This window comes from Pleurodeles waltl, chromosome 12 (genome assembly GCF_031143425.1).
Source record: "Pleurodeles waltl isolate 20211129_DDA chromosome 12, aPleWal1.hap1.20221129, whole genome shotgun sequence".
Taxonomy (NCBI): Eukaryota; Metazoa; Chordata; class Amphibia; order Caudata; family Salamandridae; genus Pleurodeles; species Pleurodeles waltl.
Window position 1 is genome coordinate 393,581,638 of NC_090451.1, and position 19,671 is coordinate 393,601,308.

Consider the following 19,671-nt stretch of genomic DNA (forward strand, 5'->3'; position numbering starts at 1 on the left):
TGAGAACACACGAGGCTCGCTGTTTTCCATCCAGTTTGTGGACTTCTTTTTCTCTTTTTTAGCAGCGTGATCTTGCTTGGCAGAAGTTGAGCCCTTTGCATGACATCAATCCTTTTGCATAGTTAATTGCACTTTTGCCGGTTACGTAGATAATTGCACTTTTGCTGATTGGTTTCACTACGAGTGAATTGCTATTTCCATTTGTGTGTCTGCTTTGCACTGATGGCGCCATCAGCTCGCTTATGTGAAACTTTTACTTTTCAGTTTATATGGCAAGAAAAGTCCAGTTAGTTATGTGAAACTGTTTTATTTTCATTTTCAATTTATGTGGCAAGAGAAGTCCGGTTAGGAATTTACAATGCTAATTGCTCCAGCTCAAGCAAACGCAAGACGTTTCCATTTCCATTTCCAATTTTTAGCAGCGCAATCGCGCTCGTTTTTTTTTTTCCATTTAATGAGGCAAGAAAAGTCCGTTTGGGAGTTTACAGCTGCTAATAGCTCTTACTCAGAGAAATGTGAGTTCCGTTGCATTGCAAATGCTTGTTATATGTATCACTCAGTGGTGGTCACCACTGAGTAGGTATAGTTAGGACCATGTTTATATAAGAGAAATGCATTTTTTGTGTTGTTAATAACTTTAGTGCCAAGAAAGTTTCCAAGTGCTACTTTTTGCCTAGTTTGCACCAGGAAAGTTTCGGGGTGAACCACCAAGCCAGGCCCGAAAAAAAGAGGGTCCCAAAACATGTTCTCACCATTCACTTTTTCTGTAGGAAATTCAAACACGGCTACAGCCCAAACTGCAGAACGGATTAATGCCAAATTTGGCAGAAAGTTAGATCTTACTCCAGAAAGAATGCTTTATGTAATTTGGTGAAAATGTGTTCAGTAGTTCAGTAGCACCTCCATATCCAGTGTTGTCACCTCATTCACCATATTACATTAACTATAACTCACACCTTCACCATGCACTGTCTTCCCACAAATTATGTCATTTAAGATGTCATAAGAGTTATGAATGCTATGAATTCACATGGTATAAGTGATATAGTCATATGGAAGGGTATAACTGCTGCATGGAGAAGGTGTGAGTCATAGTTAACGTAGTGTGGCAAGCGAGGTGGCAAAACTGAACCCTGAGGTGCTCAACATAGTAATTTGAAGGTGGCTATAACAATACCTTTAGGATTTCTAATGAATGTCTAGTTTAAGTTAGGCTTGTATAGAAAGAATAAAGTTTTCCTAACTCTAACTTATCCCTAACTTTAAGTTTTTTTTAATTGAATTACAATGGCTTTTATTATTTAAAAAAAAATGTGTTTCAAATTGCAGCATTTAGTGTCATTTATTAGTGTGTCAATTGGAGTGTCGTACAATACAAAAACGGCAAGTGCCTTACAGTGTAGTGTGGTAGAGTGGAGTACTGCAGCATAGATTACAGTGCAGTGGGAATAGAGTGCAGTGGGATAGCATACAGTGGAGTAAAGTCTTACACAGAGGAGTGGCGTGGTATGTCATATAGCAGAGTGGAGTAGCGTAGAGTGGACTGGCATGTTGTACAGTAGAGTGGTGCGTCATACAGTGGAACAGGGTGCCAAAGACTGTCACTGAGTGCAGTAGATTGTTGTAGAGAGATGTGGCATAGAGTGCAGTAGAGTACTGTGAAGAGAAGTGCCATAGAGTACATCTGAGGAGAATGTCCTAAAGTGCAGAGGCATAAAATATAGTGGAGTGGCATGTCATATCGACAAGTGGAGTGGCATCTTGACGAGCATTATACAGTGTACTATACTGAAGTACAGTGGAATGTCGTAGAGTGCAATGGCATATAGTGGAATAGCATAGAGTGGAGTGGCATACAGTGGAATACTGTATAGTTAAGTTGCGTACAATAGAGGGTTGTACACTGGCATGGGGTAGAGTGGAATATAATGCAGCGGAGTGGCATAGAGTGGAGTGTTTTCCAATGGAATAGCAAAGAATGGAGTCATGTACAGTGGAGTGGCCTAGAGTGGTGTATCATCCAGTGGTCTAGCATACAGTGGAAATGTGAACGGAGGTGTGTCGTAGACTGGAGTGGCACACACTTGAATAGTGTAGACTGGAGTGGCATTCAGTGGAGTGGTGTAGAGCGAAATAGCATATACTGCAGTAGCGAAGATTGGAGTAGCATACAGTGGAGTAGCGAAAGGTGCAGTAGCTTACAGTGGAGTAGTGTTCAGTGGCATACCTTGCAGTGAAGTAGCGTACAATGGAGTGGCATATACTGGAGTGGGATGTAGTGGAATATAATACAGTGGAGTGGTGTAGAGTGGAGTACTGTCCAATGGATAGAACAGCATGGAATGGAGTGATGCAGTGGAGTGACATACACTGGAGTGACATAGAGGGAGTACCATCTGCTGGAGTGGCATACAGTGGAATAGCAACGCGTGGAGCATCATAGATATTATTGGCATACACTGGAATAGCATAAAGTGGAGTGGTGTTCAGTGGAGTGGTGTAGAGTGCAATAGCATATACTGGAGTAGTGTAGAGTAGTGTGACATACAGTGGAGTGGTGTACCCTGCAGTGGCGCATAGTGGAGTGGGATGGAGTGGAATACCATACAGTGGAGTGGCGTGAATTGGAGTTGCATACAGTGTAGTAGTATAGACTGGAGTGGCTTAGACTGCAGCGGCATACAGTGGGGCGGGGCAGAGTGGAATAACATAGAGTGGAGTGGAGTTGTGTACAGTGTAAAAGTATAGTGTGGAATTGCACAGAGTGGAGTATGGTACAGTGGGGTAGCATAGAGTGTAGTACAGTGAACTGTTGTACAGTGGAAAAGTACACAGCGGAGTAGCATTCAGTGGAGCAATGCACAGTGAAGTGGCATAGACTGAGGCAATGTACAGTAGAGTAGAACAGCATAAAGAGGAGTGACATAGAGTGAAATTGCATCCAGTGGCATACAGATATAGATTAAATTGACTAAATGTAGAATATGAGATGAAAGGTAACACAAGACAGTGATTTGTACTGCCATGTGTTTATCCAGATTTACCAACCAATGCAGTGCCATGCATGGTGGCCTTGTGTTGTTTTGCAATTCTCTCATAAGTATTGTGTTGACCATGCTACACTATGCATGACACAACGGAATATAATAATAAATATGGTGCGATTATTGTGCGAGGCTTGGTAGACCTAAGAAGAAAAAGAAAAACATTTCTCTGACATGCAGAAAGACACCCTGCACATATATTCTGCCACAGTAACATATCAGCCTGTATGACATACAGACAAGAAAGTGAATGGAGTCATGTACAGTGGAGTGGCATAGAGTGGTGTATCATCCAGTGGACTAGCATACAGTGGAAATGTGAACAGAGGTGTGTCGTAGACTGTAGGGGCACAAGCTGGAATAGTGTAGACTGGAGTGGCACACAGTGGAGTTGTGAAAAGTGCAGTAGCTGGAAGTGCATCCATTAGTGAGGCGGATTCACTTTCTTGTCTGTATGTCAAGCAAGCTGATATGTTACTGAGGCAGAATATTTGTGTAGGGTGTCTTTCGGCATTTCAGGGAAATGTTTCTCTTTTTCTTCTGGAGTCCACCATGCCTCGCACAATAATCGCACAGAAAATAGAATCAGTGGTTGAAGTCCACCATAAATAGGGGGGCAAAGCATCAGATTAAAGATTTCAGAGGCAGGCAGCTGACGCTTCCTTTCAGAACCCCAGCAATGCCCTTACCTCCGACAGGCGGTGGAACAGCAGGCTAGTAAGGCGGGTCCCTACCTATTTACAACAGAGCTCCTGCTCACTTAAATGGTAATGTTTCAGTGCCTCGCGTGTTTAGTGCACGCCACAGAAAGGTTAAATCACGAATTAAATGTATAGAATATACGAGGTGAACTTTAGAGATTGCCAAGGTGCAGAAATTGTGTCAAAATCCTCGCTTACTGTTTGCGACGCCTCCCACTGCTGTTCTATGTAAAGCCACGTTCTTTAGCCTTTTTCACACCGTACTCTAATCTAAGAAGAATTGTTCAGTCCATTTGTAGCTGTGTCCTAATATTCCCATTTGTGTAAAAAAAGATCATTGTGCACCTGTCTTGACATACATTCTTTGTATATGTTTCCTAAATACGTTTGTTGCCTTCTCACCTGCAAAATGAACATCTATGTGTGCATTTTAGTAATATTGGTCTAATTAAAGTGCACGTTTACCGTTTAAGCACATGGATGGCTATCTTCCTTAAGCAGTAATTACTGTTTATTGCTTCACTTTCTAAAGGTAATCTTCTTTGGTATTGTTTCCCGAGGAGAATTTATTACGCTGTCTATCAGTCTGCTCGGTCACGATCTGTTTAAGTGCCATCTTAAGTAGAAAATCTTAAGTGACCAAATACAATTAAAATCGACAAATGCTGCAATAACGTCAGCAGTATGTGGAAAAGAAATCTGCGCAGAATGCTACACCAACACTTGCCTTTATACCGCCTAAGTAAAATGAAAAGGGGTATGCCTTCTGAATATACATTGTTGAGATTAAATCCAGCATTGGACATTTCGATCTGTCTTTTGTAAGAGATTGGCATCTATTTTGGGATATAAGGAATTGTACCTGTACTTTGATCTTTTCACTATGCCGTATTCACAAGATTTGTTCAGGCAATGCACATTGGCCCAAATTTGTTGGCATAACTGTGGGTGACTTTCAAAGAACATTATGCAAAGTTATATAATATTATTTTTTTTCTTAGTGCTGCTTGGGCTGTCATGGTCTGTCTTCGAAGGGAACGGGTCTGGTCGTGACAACTTTCCACTAGAAAGCGAATTGCGAATGCCCTTTCGTATGGTGGGAAAACATCCCGGGGCCTGGTCTTGCACGTTTTTATCCAAAGTTGCCAGTGAGTTCCCAGGAGCCTTTATGGTTCCGTACTGGGTGAAAGTGTGATCGTGCATCCTATCGCAGAACCCATTATCTGATGACGAGACAGTGTGTATTATCCACTGGTGAATTCGTGGGGGACCAAAGCCTAATAGATGTGAGCAATAGGCTCCCACATGGAGTAAGTTAAACGAAGTGGAATGGGAGAGTTCTGTGGGTTTTGTGTGATATAGAGTGGTTGAAGAATGGAATAGGTTAGTTGTGTGAATTACTGTGTTGTAAAAGTGAGCGGAGGTAGTGTGGTCATTTGCAGTAATGTGTGGATGAATAGGGATGTTGTAGTGAGATGGGGATGACGTCACTTGATTTGATGAGGAGTTTTGTGGGACAAGTGCATGGTATAGTTTAGTGTCATGTCTTGAAATACCACCGTAGAAAGCCTGTGTGGTGTGTATGATAAGGTAAGAGTGAGTAGCATGTTGTATTGCATTGTAGCATTTATATTGTGCTTTTCTACCCTTTCATGATGCCCCAATGTACTTTTAAGTTGATCAAATAAGTAGCTACACTGTAGTACATAGTTGTTGTAGGGTGTAGAATGAAGTGCATTTATTTGTAGTATGTATTAGTGTCATCCGTGAGGCCCGGAGACTGTGATCTCGACATGCCAGCATGCAGCTCTGTCTGACACACTAAGTAGTGAGTGAAAGACAGCTTTGATCCATATGACTTGAAATGAGTCATGATTTTGAGAACAGCCAGGTCTTTATTGTGTGTCCGAATTCCAAATGGCTGCCAGTCATCTTTATTTTTTCCTGTTGACCAAAAACTAATAACTTTATACTTTTGTACTCTGAAAGGTCTTTCACAGTCTCAGTGCCTCCTACGTCAGTGGTTCTTAACCTTTTGACTTCTATGGACCCCTGCTTAATCATTATTGGAATCTGAGGACCTCATACTGAGCCATTATTAGAAGCTGGACACCATGGCCTAAGCAATTTCAATAATTTTAATCACAAAACAATACACAAAAATATAGAAGCATGCATTTATATTTTGAACTTTCACTACTCCAACGAATCAATCTAAGGATATTTTGCCTGCCGTTTAAAATGTATTCACAGAATGTTTTAAAATGTTTAATATTATACTTAGATTTTTTTTTATTTATATGCACTTTCATAATCTGTTGATATTTATTTTCTGAGGGGGTCTGCCCCCCCCCCACCCCTTCAAGTAAGCATTGCGGTCCCCCAAGTGTCCCCAGACAACAGGTTAAGAACCACTACTATAGAATCTATCCCTGGGTCATGCAGCAAGGTGTGCTGAAACTGTCACATACATATAAAAAATGCAGGTAAATGAGAAGCTTGTATTGCTACTACTACACTCCTACCGTATTCCACATAAGAATACTACAAACATCTTTACATTGGCAAATTAAAAAAAACACAATAATATTATGTTTTAGAGGTTTTCCCAGGCCTCTCCAGGTGCCCTTTTGCTTACATACTCAAACACACAATCTCCGTGGCTTTTGTGAGAGAAGCAATTAGGCTCAAGATATTCCTTGCTCATGGAATGAGCGTTTCAATCCATTCTCTATTGAACTGCTGTGAATTTAATGCAAATGCTTATGTGAGAAATCAGTGAAACTAACTGATCTGATAATTCATGCATCACTAATGATAAGGATTCTAGGATATTTGTTGCTGTCAGATAATGCCTGGGATGGTGTGTAACCCTTTCATTCCAGACCAAAATACTTGACTTAATGGCTAAGAACAAACCGTTTCACTGGATAAATTATTACGAACGTGGATGGTGTAGACGTAAGGATAACAGGAAATCAATTGAGAAATGTGTAGCCCGAAAATTATGCGCAGCTCCACAAATAATGCCAATAATGGGTTAATTGGAAAACCAAGTTCTCCCACATATGTAGTTAGACTGGAAAGTTCATCATTGTCTACTGAGAAGGCTAAAAATCGGTTCATATTTCATGCCAAAGCTTGATCAAAATGATGAGTTATATAACACCTACGATAGAAACTGTGGATATTATAGTCATGGCTGGAGGAAGGAACCAGACAATGCACAGCTTCACTGACGGTAGGCACAAAAGCCATAATTTATTTAGCCCAATTAAATCAAGGGCAACCCCAATATTCCTAGGAACTAGGGTAATTAAAGACATACTAATACTATGTTCTCTCACACTCATTTCTAAAAGGATATAGTTCAAGGGAGCCTCAGTGAGTGCTGCCTGGAACTTAATAAATTAAAACAAAATATTGGTGAATAAAACAAAATAAAACACATCATGTATTGGGGACACAACACTAATAATGATCAATATATATGATCAACATAGATGCTCAACAGAGGCGCTCCCGGTAATGACTCATTGCAAATGCAATCTTGCAGCAGTGATAAGAGTGCACAAAACAGTTATCTACAAATGTGTACAGGTCACAAAGAATGATACCTCAATATCCTGACCAACATTGGTTCAGAAGCTGAATATCCACATTAAATGAGTGACCCAGTGGCAATTAGTCGACGTTTCATAGCACAAGGTAACTTAAAGGGTTCTTCTTCACGACAGGGTACAGGTAGTAATTTCTAATTTTTACTGTGTAAAAAATCCACATCGCGTTCTGTATTCATCTTAACATTGTAGCATTTGTACGTGGTAGAGTTAATATGTGTGTGCATCTCTGATCAAATGCTGGAGCGATCACTCTCTCCTGCAGCCTCTGATCTGTTTAGCAGCAGCAAGCTGTGGTGTACTGGAGATTCGGGAGAGCTTGGTGTCTAAGGTAAACTCGGCTGCAACTGTTATATTTATTGCATTCCACTCATTACGGCTTTGAAAAAAACCTAATGGCTAAGAAATTGACAGTGGCCTCTAAAGTATAGATATAATAGCTTGTTTCCACAGGTCTTTTTGCATTGTAAGGTTAACGAGGTAGCTAAGTAAGCTACTTTCTTGCTGCTGAAACGTGTGGTAACACAAGTTAGGTTTCTAACCCTGACCGAGCCAACACAATCTTCTGAAACTGATATTTTGAGTAACAATAAATATGGGAATAGTAACACCTGCTACTTAAAGCTTTCATAAGTGGCAATACTACAGTATTAAACACTATACTGCAAACAAGCCATTATAACGGCTAGCTCTTGATACATCATATTCTTAGTTGGGTAACTAAAGCAGAGAGGCAGCCATTGGTAAAATGTCAAATTGAGTGTCAAACATCTGAATCCGGGTTTAAATGCAATAATGCTGAGCCCTTCCCAGTCCCCTTCATCAGTAGCAATCTGTCAAGGCCTACTGATGTAGCTATTGAATCACACAACGCTTATTTTAATTCCTAGCTTTTAACCTTTGAAATACCTTATAGCTAGGTCTACTTTAGCTAGTTCTACTTTAACATTCTTAAATAGTTACACACGGGGAAGTGATGATTTTGAAATGACATTGAAATATAAATGTAATGTCTTGGTTATAGGAAATTATTGTCCAAGTATTTCACAATCTGTTCAAATACTACCCCTTCTAATAGTTACATGTTCCATCCTTAACCATCATTAAGCATCAAAATGCCTAGTGAGATAACCAATTAGAAATTGATTAAGCTGTATTAGTGTCCACTTTAAACAACTCTCTTCTATTAATATTAAGCTATTGTTGTTATAGATTTTGGGGTGAACTGAAGAGTAGGAAGTCCTGCACACCTGATAATCAACGTAAAGCAAAGCAAAGAAGGACACGTGTATAGCAGTAATATCAACTGCCAGGAACCAATGACCACATGTGTAGCTCATCCCTGCTATTGGTGTGTTCTCATAGTGCGGTTAACTTGCATGATGAAAAGCATGCCTAGGCTTCCAGGTATGGTTAAAAAGTGTAAGGGCAGAGAGTGCCATACATGGAAATAGTATTGTGTTATGCTTGAACGCCACTGATGTCCTTGATTGCACAGAAATGCTTTTGCTACACATGCTGGGAACAAAGCAGTGTGTATAGGGACAGAGCATAAAATGGGCTTTGTGCATTGTTGATAGTTACTTCGGTGGAAGAAGTCCTATATGGAAAGACTCAGAACGTCAGGAGTGAGGGCTTGAGATGTTCTTCAAAGATGCCGCAATGATCCTGACACTTTCCCTGAGGATGGCATTGTTTCTGAAGGGGTACCAGAAAATATCAAGCATCATACATGTAAATGCTGTAAATTATCAGTGTATTTAGGAGCTAGCATAGCTGCACTGATGACATCGTCTAAGCCTATGAACTATGATATATTGAACAGGATGTGATCTTTTGGCAGCTTTGAAATAGCAGGTAACCACCTTCTCAAGGAAGTCTGCCTTCTTTCTGGGAAAAATTAGTACCAAGTGTGCTGTGGTCCCATCAATGGGAAATCTGCATCTCCATTGCATAAACAAGACCCCAGATGTGATCTAGCCTTCTTGGGAGTGTGATCAAAACCAACTGGAAATCACCTGAAATGTAAGTCTCATTGATTCACAAGGTATAGCGTCAGTCAACAAACCTGTATGGACTGCTTGGGTTGCTCCCTAATACTAGACTTGTCAACTAAAACCCTCTATTGTGTACAGAGGTACATTGCTACTTAAGATGTGGTGTACATGAGAAAAATAAGCACATCCATAATGAACAAAAAAGAGACAATTTCGTTCTAGAAGAATGGAAAACAAATACAGCATTAATGACTCCTTCAACAAAGTGAAAATTATATTTTGGAATGTGTTTGAGCAGCCTGAACATTAAACAACAGAAGACAACAGCATTGTCTTAGAAGACCATTTGCTGATGGTTTCTTTCACCACTTGAGTGCTGGGTGAACAGATGAAGGAGACTGTCGTGCCGTTATTACTAAGAGGATCAATTCACAATACCACAACTAGGAAGTCCATGTCATGGAGTTATCATGGCCGTAGGATTCAACAAGAAGAGAAACCCATGTTTATTAAATGGGTCTTGCACTAACTCAAATATATGAACATTGACAGGTATTGTACTGACAGGTAATTTGATCCACAGTTTAGGTTCTGTACCATTGGCCTCAGGTTAATTTTGCCAAGTGACAAGCTAAACACAGTCATTAATTATTCACATGACTAAGCACTGGAGCTGTTTTGCAGCATCATGCTCATGATCCTGGATCTCAAAGGCCAACCATGTTCACAGACACATTCTCAGCTTCACAGAGTTAGAGAGCTATATTTGGTACAGTTTGCTCTGTTATGGAGATCTCTCCCAATCAGATTAGTTTTTCTCACATGTCCCCTCATAATGGTTGATCGTGTTATTTTCAAAGGTTCAGATTAGAGGAAAATTGGGAAACATGTTTCAAATCTCTCTTGGTTACAGCATTACCGTCCCAGGTTTTACTGGACTTTTCCAGCCTATTTTTTTATTCATTATATGGAAACTCTGTCTTATCATGTGCATTGCCTGGGATTTAAAACATTACCAGAAAGCCCTTACTTGTCCTATATAAGTAAATCATGCAAGATCCATAATTTCTATCTCATTTTGCGATTATTGAAAACAACAAAGTAATGTCTCTAGGTCACAGTGGCTACTAATCCTTTTTGTAGAATATTTTGTTTGCTTAGACATTTATCTTAGAATGTGTCTGATCTCATAAATTATATATAGCTTGTACATGGTGTGTGTGAAATAACTGATGCACTTCACTTATGGTACTGTAAAATGATCAGCCCCTGATTGAAGGGCTGGCACAACTCAGTTGTCAGTGCTCCATTATTGTTCTAATTAATGCCGTTGCTATATTGTGTTAGCTAAGACTAGAAACACATACTGGCCCCATATCACTGAGAAACCACTAGAGTGTTAATGCATGTACCCTTGAGATCTGTTCTCACTCGTGGCTTGTTCTGCGGTGTGACCAAAGGAGGACTTTTCTATGAGCTCATGCGCAACTGCCTGAGTGCTGCAGTACCATCATCTGAACGTGTAAGTGCATTTATTAATTGATCTGCATGTCTGCATCAAAATATTCTAGATTGGATGAAATCTAAATTTAAAGTGGAGGGGCTATTTGATGTTTTTATTCTGCAAGTGCCTAAATAGAGCAATTTTGCTAATGCTGTATGGAAGTGCCAGGTGCCTAAGCAGGTGCACTGAGGGAAGAAGTGTATATGCCTGCGGCCCATTGAAAATTATTTGTTCTGAACGTTTTGTGAGTAGGTTTTCCATTCCTGTTTGTGGTGGAACCAACAAAAAGCAGCCTCAGTGGAAGTGTGTCTGGATCCCCCGCACCTGTTGTTGCCTCCCATGGGTTCTACTCATGCAGTGGCAGGTAGTGGTGGCAGAAGAGCTAACAAGCAGCAACAGCTCCTTCACAGTGGCAGAGGAGGATTGTCCCAGTGGCTGAGAGCGAGCAGCTGAGAAATAAAATTATATTTTGTCTTATTTTTCAGCTGCTTGTTCAGCTGAGCCAGTGTGTGAATAGAGGGGCAGGGCTGGGCAATGAGAGGGAGGAGGAGGAGTGAAGTGCGCAAAGTGTGCATGTTAGTTAGGCTACCGTCAAGCCAGCCAAACTGACATGTGCACTTAGATTTCTCAAACCGGGCTGTGTTGCACAGCCCGGTTGCAGAAATTGCACAGACTCCAACGCAGTGTCTAAGCAGAAGACCAAGCCATTCAGACCAATCCTGACACTTCTCTCATGCTAAGTATAGCATGAGAGCAGTGGCAGGATTGCATTGGGAGCCTGGGCTGATGTCCCAGGGACTGCTGGGACACCGTCAGAAGAGGAGCGTGAACAGCCAGCAGAGTTGGGAAAGATACTTTTTTTTAAATGTATTCACCCCATCACACTCCCCACTGCCCCCCTTGAGATTTGCAGAGGCTGCTCTTGCTAAGAAGGAGCGAGTTTGAGGATAATAAAAATAAACACTGTCTTATGAATTATGTTCTTGAACTTCCACATTGTGAAACATTGATTTATTACCTGGAGAATGCTTAATTGTGTGCTTCTGTTGTTAGCTTTTCTGACAGGAAATCAGCAACAGATATTTCAATAACTGATGGGAAGATAGAAGCAACCCTCGCATATCCCCCCTAAGGCCTTCACCATGAGAAGCCTAGAAAATTGTCATGATTTTCACCACCATTGGAGTTTTTGATACCCAGGATATTGGTCACTTCAGACATATAGAAAATTTGACTGATTGTATGTGGACACTGGTGTCCAGTAAGAAATTAGGAATTATAGAGGAATCAGAAATTCCAGGTCCAGTGCCCCTGGCAATTCCTCATATTGTGCTGACCTGTCAATATGAATATTTTGGTGCTTTTAACAGAAGAAAACACTGAGTGAAAGTAAAGTATTTGTAATTCCAATGGGGCAGATACTTTTATCAGCCCCATCAGAATTAACCAGCCACTTGTAATGAGGGCCATAGGTAGAGTAGCTGTTGTTAGTGTTGCTAGCGAAGCAGAGTGAGTGGAACTAGAGCCCGAGGTGACAAGATCCGATTTAAGGTTGTCTCTTCTACCAATCCAGAAAGTGAAGGGGTCAATTTATTTTCTTTCTTTGAGTCCCACTACTCCCTTCCTTCTCTGCTGGTAACTCAAGCATTGGCTTGAAGTTAAAAAGTTATTGCATATATATAGCAACCTCTGGCCCATAGTAAGGGATCAGTGGATAATTACTCTGGGGCTGATTTATTTTTAGGTGGACAGCCCATGGGTCCTTCATGGAGAATGTTGGAAATGGCCAGTTCTGCAGGGCTATTCTCACACATTTGCCTCTGTCCTCCTGTTTTTGACTGTGTTCTAGATTTCATTTTTGCTGGCTTTAGGACTCTGGGCACTTTACCACTGCTGACCAGTGCTAAAGTGCAAGGGCTCCCTGTCTAGATTGTATTGGTGATTGGGTAATGCATGATTGGCATATTCTGATTTACTAGTAAGTCCCTAGTAAAGTGCAGTATGTGTGTGACTAGGGCTTGTAAGACAAATGCTACTAGCGGGCACTCATTGTGCCACCCACATGAGTAGCCCTGCCAACATGTCTCAGACATGCCACTGCAGTGTCGTTATGGGCAGTTTTAAACTATCCCTTTGACCTGGCAAGTGCACCCACCTCCAGGCCCAAACCTTCATTTTTACTACATGAAAGTCACCCCTATAATAGGCCCAAGGCAGCCCTATGGGCAGGGTGCAGTGTATTTAAAAGGTAGGACATGTACTGGTGTCTTTTACATCCTGCTTGTGAAATATTGCTAAAATCAGTTTTCAGTATTTCAAGGACTGTCTTTCCCATCGAGTAACACAGGGATTGCCTTGAAATATCTTTTAATTGTAATTTCCCATTTGGAGCAGATAGAGAAATGGAGTTGGGGGTCTCCAAACTCGCAATTTAAAAATATAACTTTTGGTGAGGTTGTTTTTTGAATTGTAAGTTTGGAAATGTTACTTTTAGAAAGTGGGCACTTTTTGGCTTAACCATTCTGTGCCTCTGCCTGTTTGTGGAATACACGTCTTGGTCAGGATGACAGTTGGGCTGTTTAAATTCACTCTAGACAGTCTCACAAAGGATGCTGACGTGTGCCCTGCGTTTCCTGATGAGTCTTCCTGAGCTAGAGTCTTGGGAGAAGTTGACTCTTGCACCTGAATAAGGCTGTGTCTGTACTTACATAAAACAGTCACCAACCCCCTGGAGTGTGCCTGGAGCCAGGACAGGAAAAGCAGGGTCTTGTGCACTACAAAGACTTCTCTTTGAAGTTTGCCTGCCTCAACAACAGAAATGGGTATAAAGTACTGGATCTCTGACACCACGAAGCTAGAACACTTCTGGACTGAGGACATTCTGCCAGGAAGAAGAGCTGGATGCTGTATGAGGGGCTGCCACTCTGCCAATTGCTTTATTGTGCTGGCCTGCTGCTTGCTGCTTTTGTCCTGGGAGTGAAAGGACTGGACTATGCTTTCCACATTCTGCTTTCCAAGGTTCTCCAAGGGCTTGAACTGAACTTGCCTCCTGCTAAGAAGTCTCAGGGACATCAAAGACTTAACCTGCCAGTGCCTGCGTTCATCTGCTGAGAGTCCTGACTTGCCAAGTGGCGCCAGTTCAAGTACCTGGGCACTTGGAAGTGTAAGCTGGTGACCTGAAGGAGAAAATCCATGCACTGATGTGCCACGGCTGAAAATTTGATGCAGCATCTGTCTCCCGGCTGCAGAATCGACACAGTGCCAGTTTCACCGCAGTTCCATCATCACAGTGCATCTGTATTTTCCATGTATCGTCCCTGGGCATTAAGTCCTCATCGAACCCACACTGCAGTAAGGAACTGAGGCTGTGTGTCTGGAAATCAACGCATTGCCTTTCCTGTGAGGAACAAAATTGACATATCACCTCCTCTTCCAGTAAGAAACCAACGTATCACTTGGCTTTTTCGACACTTCACCTCCACTGTGGCCCCCATCATCTTTGCTTTTGACGCTAAAAATATACAAACATGGATTCCCATGGACTAGGACTCATTTAAACCTTTAAAAAGTGATATATTTACTTGAGTATGTTGAGTTTTGACAGTTTGGTCTTGTTTTACTTAGATAACTATTAGCTATTGTTCTAAACTGGTGTGGAGTACTTTTGTGGTGTTTTCACTGTGTTACTGTGTGTTTGTGTGTGTATGTGTGTACAAATTCTTTACACATCCCTATGGTGGAGAGGGTGCCCTCCTAATCCATAAATGACTGCCAAGCAGGCAGTCATTTATAAAGGCACTGGCAGGAACAAACATCACAGAGGTTTCTGCCAATGCATTTTACTCTTTAATATACTGTAGGGCTGCACGGATACATATTGCTGAAATATAAATCGCGCACTCTGTTTTTGTTTTGAATGTTGTTCTGTTGTTTAGATGGATGTGATTGTATGTAACTAGAGGCCAAGTAAGCTGACATTGCACCATCCTGGTTAAGGCATATAAGTGACCTGGCCTGTGTCATTGTTATGCTCTGTGTGGTAATTTTAGAAGGATTAATGAATGAGTCACAACGTTTTCATACTAGCAACATCTAGTTTCACACTTCCCACCTATGAATTTATTAAACCTCAAGCCCTGTTTGTATTTTACATATTGTTACCTCTCCTAGAAAACATTAAAATCACCTCATGATGCATGCAAAAAATACTACAGAATGGCCAGTGTACAGTTGTCTAACTATATCACCACACACAGTATATAATCTAAGTATTTCTAGATATTTATACAGTACTATGTATCACTTTTCAGCCACGTTATAGTATTTCATGTTAACAAAGGTATGACGGGTTCCTCGTCATGTAAGGGCTTACGGATGATAGACAGTGCCTCGAACTGCGATCTTTATTAAGTAGAATGTCTTAGGTGTTGGTATGATGTGGTCACAATGGTTCAGGGTGGTAGAGTCAGATTGGGTGCTTTTTGAGAGCTTTTGTAGAGATACTCTTGCAAATGGTATTGAAGTAGAACAGCCACGATCAGGGTCGGACTAGGACAAGAAATAGGTCTGTGAACCAAAAGAAAATGGCCTCCATTAGCGAACCTGACTGCTAAAAAGGGGCCCACATTTGAAGATTAGGCAACTTTGAACTTGTAAATAGAAGCTGTATAGGTGTTTTGCAGGTGACGAGAGGTTGCATGCATTTGTGTTTGCTGCAGGCACTGCGTGTGGTCATATTAGGAAAATCAACAGTAAAAATCAACCCAACTTGCAGTAAAGCAGGTTCCAACTCTGGACCCGGCTTACTAGTGCAAGGATCAAGACATCCTTTTTTACTTGTTTGTAGCAGTCAAAGAGACTCTTGAAGTTGCTAAAGTCGATTACCAAAATTTTGGGTTCAGTGGTTTAATTGGTGCATAAAGTACAAGCCTTTAACAAACATACCGTTTAGGGTTTGCACCTGTTACCTCTGTGCTGGAGGAGGTCCCAGTATAATTTTAGTCTTTGTGCCTTTGAGAAAGGACGTTTCCTTCACATCTTGACATGAACAACATTCAAGCAAGCTACCACTCCACTTCTCTGTCATTGGCAACAACACTACTGTTCTCCTCACTGGAAGGACTCAACATGCTATACCACCTTATTAGTGTAGTTTGTTTAGTCACCTTTATGTAAAATCACACATACGAAGGAGCTTATTATCTAGTTCGGTGGCTCTGTATTACCCTTATTTCGGGAAGTTCCACCTTCTTTTTTTGTGGCTATACATATACATTCTGTGTGTGGAGCACACAGATGTCTCATTGGATGCTTCGCATATTGGTGAGTTTATTTAAGTGCCTTAAAATAAGCTTTATTGTCAATGATTTCCTTTCTGTGGAAGTGGATCTGGATTTGGGTCAGTCAGACTTACTCGGTCAGTCCTTAACTCACCTTCATTCCTCCCTCCTTACCTACTTCCTTCCTTCCTTTTTTCCAAAATGCTATTGATACCGTCTTCTAGGCGGAAAACCTTCTTAAACGTGCATCTGCTCATCTTGTTTCATACCAGTCTATCTCCCTTCCTTCCCTCCCAAAACACTCATGAACCAATTTCATAAACGTGTATCTTCTCCACATCCTTATTGAAGCCCCTTCTGCGACTATAAACCAGTAACTTGTGCTTCCGGGTGCGTGTTCTGTCTTTACTCACATAAATGTTATGTTTTGCCCATGGTCATTACCTCCTGTGCATACATATCAGCCACCTTCCTCCTACTGGGAGTGATACCCTGTGCTAAATGATTTTGTTTAACCATGACGTACTTGACAGTTCTGATTACCAATGCCTCCAGCATCGTAGTCACCATGGTGAGATCTAGCTGTAATGAAATGAATCATCCAGGGTTTAATAATTCAGAAGGCCAGATGCGAGGTAAAAGGCCTTTAAACTTCGGCAGTGAATTTGTTCAGAAAGATAACAGCATGGCATTATTGACCAGTCTAAGGATGCGGAAGGTGGCCACTTGACTGTTTCTGGGTGTTAAGTTTAACTGTGTCTTACAGTAGTGCAGATGAGCCACAAGAAGAGCCAACAGGTATTGTTCTTCCAACCGGTCATTTCCTCACAGTTTCCCATCATGCAGTGGAGGAATTCATTCAACAGCCTTATAACCTAATCCACCTCCTTATGATCACCAATTTCATGATTGCTCAAGATTGCATTAGAATATATTACGGTTGTTATAACACGACATTGTCTCAAAGCACGCAATGAACAAACACAGTCCAGTGTGTAATAAAAAAATCATAAGAAGCTGCCTGGCAACACAGAAATGCATCTGCAATCAGACTTGGGCTCTCAGTATCAGTGTCTCCACTCACAGTGAGCAGCCTTTAACATCTTCTCACGTGAGCTTGTACTTGATCTTGGCAACCTCCATGCAAAGCTTGAACTGTCATGAACCATTGATGGATGGATACTGTGCCTCGTGTTCATGTGGCAGAGAGCCCCCAAACAATTACACTGCGCAGAGTGGAGCAAACGGACTATGATTAATCATTTGAGAGCTTTGAGCTATCTTAGTGGTTCTTCAGGTGCCAGAGTGTGTTCTATGACAGCAACATGCATCTACTTCCGCTTCATAAGGCAGTATTTTATGTTTTCCAGGTTGCTATACACTATGTGAAAAAGCCGCTATGCATAAATGGATATGGCACTTTAATTATATTTCCTTATGGTCACTTTGCATTCTGTTTTCAACAGGATTTCCCTAAGTGCCAGACTCCACTGCAACAGTTCTTGTCAAAGTTACAACCAACTGGAGGCTGAATTGTTTGATCCAAGCGTTAATTGGTAAGAGCCAGTTATGGATCTTTCTTCATTTCTGAATATGTAGCTGTGATGTTGTGTACAGTTAGATTAAAAATACCATTGTTAAAATGTCTACTTAAAATGTAAAAATGGGAGTTGGAAGGGTATATGATGAATCTCTCCAAATTATAACTTTTTCACTCCATAGCCAAACTAAGCAAGAACATTCAGTGTCACCAACTAAACGGCTGCAATGTAATTTGCCTAGTAAATTGCAAGACGAAAGCTCCAACACACCACGAAGCAAACCATAAATGTCGATCAAGTTCATATGACACTTTTAAGTATATGGTTAGTCTATAGTCAACGTCAGTCTGATTACTTTTGCTGTCATTCTGGCCTTGGAGGACCCAATCCAAAAAGCACAGGGCTAAGTTCATTAGGTAGAGCCAGAAAGAAGCTCCTCCACTGTCAGATCATGAATAGTTGTTAGTTGGGTGTCTGAAGCTGTATCCAAACTGTTCTTTCATCATCTATATATTGCAATTACCCAACCCACATGCCTCAGACCTACCACCTCCCCTTTCATTTGGTGCAAAGCGTCACATTTTTGGTGTGGTGTTTTAAGAATAATGTGGAGGCAAAGGTTTGATAACATACACTAACCATGATAGCCCACATACAACCACTTTTTCAGTTCTGCATGTTTGGTCAATGTATGACTGCTTACACCCAATATCACATATTTCGAATTCATCTTTCTGTTGAGTTCTTAAATCTGAATGGAAAAAATCAAACACTTCATGTTTTACCCTGTTCTTCTTTTCTCTGTTTTTGCCCATTTGCCATCTTTTGAACCCATGTGCTATTTATCCGTTGAAAAATATGAAATCCAGTACACAACAGGTTGAATTAGATGCACGAGATAGTCAAGGATCTCTTATTGTGAATTAGATCAATGAAAAGCTCTGAGGATCACCGGAGCTACAGAGACCATCTCTGTGCTTTCAGCGAAGATATGTCTTGGAGCCAGATCATCTCTAGCAATAAGTACCACAGAAGTTTATGACATCTGGTTGAGACCAGTCTACAGAAACCAGAACGTCCTGAGGAAAAGGGCGGAAATATATGCTTTGGACTGCAGTAGAGAGCACACTGTACAATAGATTTAATGCTTTCATCACACATATCTACAATTGGGGATCTGACAAGACAAAAAGTGCTTAGCTGGAAATCACATTGTTTTGGGCAGGTTTGGTAGTTTAGAACTTTGACTCACGGCTGCAGCTATCAACATAAAGTTCTGTTGTTGTCAAATAAATTAACATAGTATAAGTTATTTTTAAGTGGCATTTATTTCCAAGTCAAGCTGAAACATGACCTTTCTTAACACATAGGACCTCATTACAAGTTGCTTGGAAGTTCTGGAATTGGGCTCAAACTCAGTTTGCAGGTAATCCCAGTATTGTCACTTCGACAGTAATACTACACATCCACGATTTTTTCACATCCACTCTTTGCCAGGTAACACTTAGCAAGACTTACATGGAGAAGACTGGCCAGAAATAAGGAAATGTGTAGAAATCATATGAGATAATTTCACTTGTTATCACTCAAAATAAGCAAGAAAACTCTGAATAATGTGATAAGTTCGCCTGGAGGAAAAATCACAAAGTGCAGCAACAGCTTCCCCTGTTGCAAAGTGACCACGCAGTATTTCCAGCCTATCTACAATGAAAGCCACAGTGGTGATGATTCTTGCAGTTACATAGATAGATGTATTGCTATTGGAATTGCACTTGGCCCACCAATGTATTGCACACCAACGCCTTCTTCCATGGAAATATTTTGGGCTTCCTCAGTTTCCTTACCTTTAGTCAAGGATAAAAAAACCTAAGCTAGATGCTTTCATTGCCTTCATTTCAGTATCTTTGTGAACCAACATAACACATTTGAAAAACCCTAGTCACTGCCCCACCACAATCTTTCCAAAACCATTTTTTGGGGTTTCA

The 19,671-nt window shown here is 41.0% G+C and overlaps 1 protein-coding gene across 6 annotated transcripts in view; it reads left to right on the plus strand.

Moving 5' to 3' along the window:
* The window catches only part of ZNF536 (zinc finger protein 536), a 1,047,679-nt gene that overhangs the window by 129,675 nt on the left and 898,333 nt on the right, over positions 1–19,671 (plus strand). For all 6 annotated transcript variants that reach the window (XM_069216781.1, XM_069216776.1, XM_069216777.1 and 3 more), the window contains exon 2: positions 17,612–17,701. The gene's annotated coding sequence lies outside the window, so the exon portion shown is untranslated. The remainder of the gene's footprint in view (positions 1–17,611; positions 17,702–19,671) is intronic.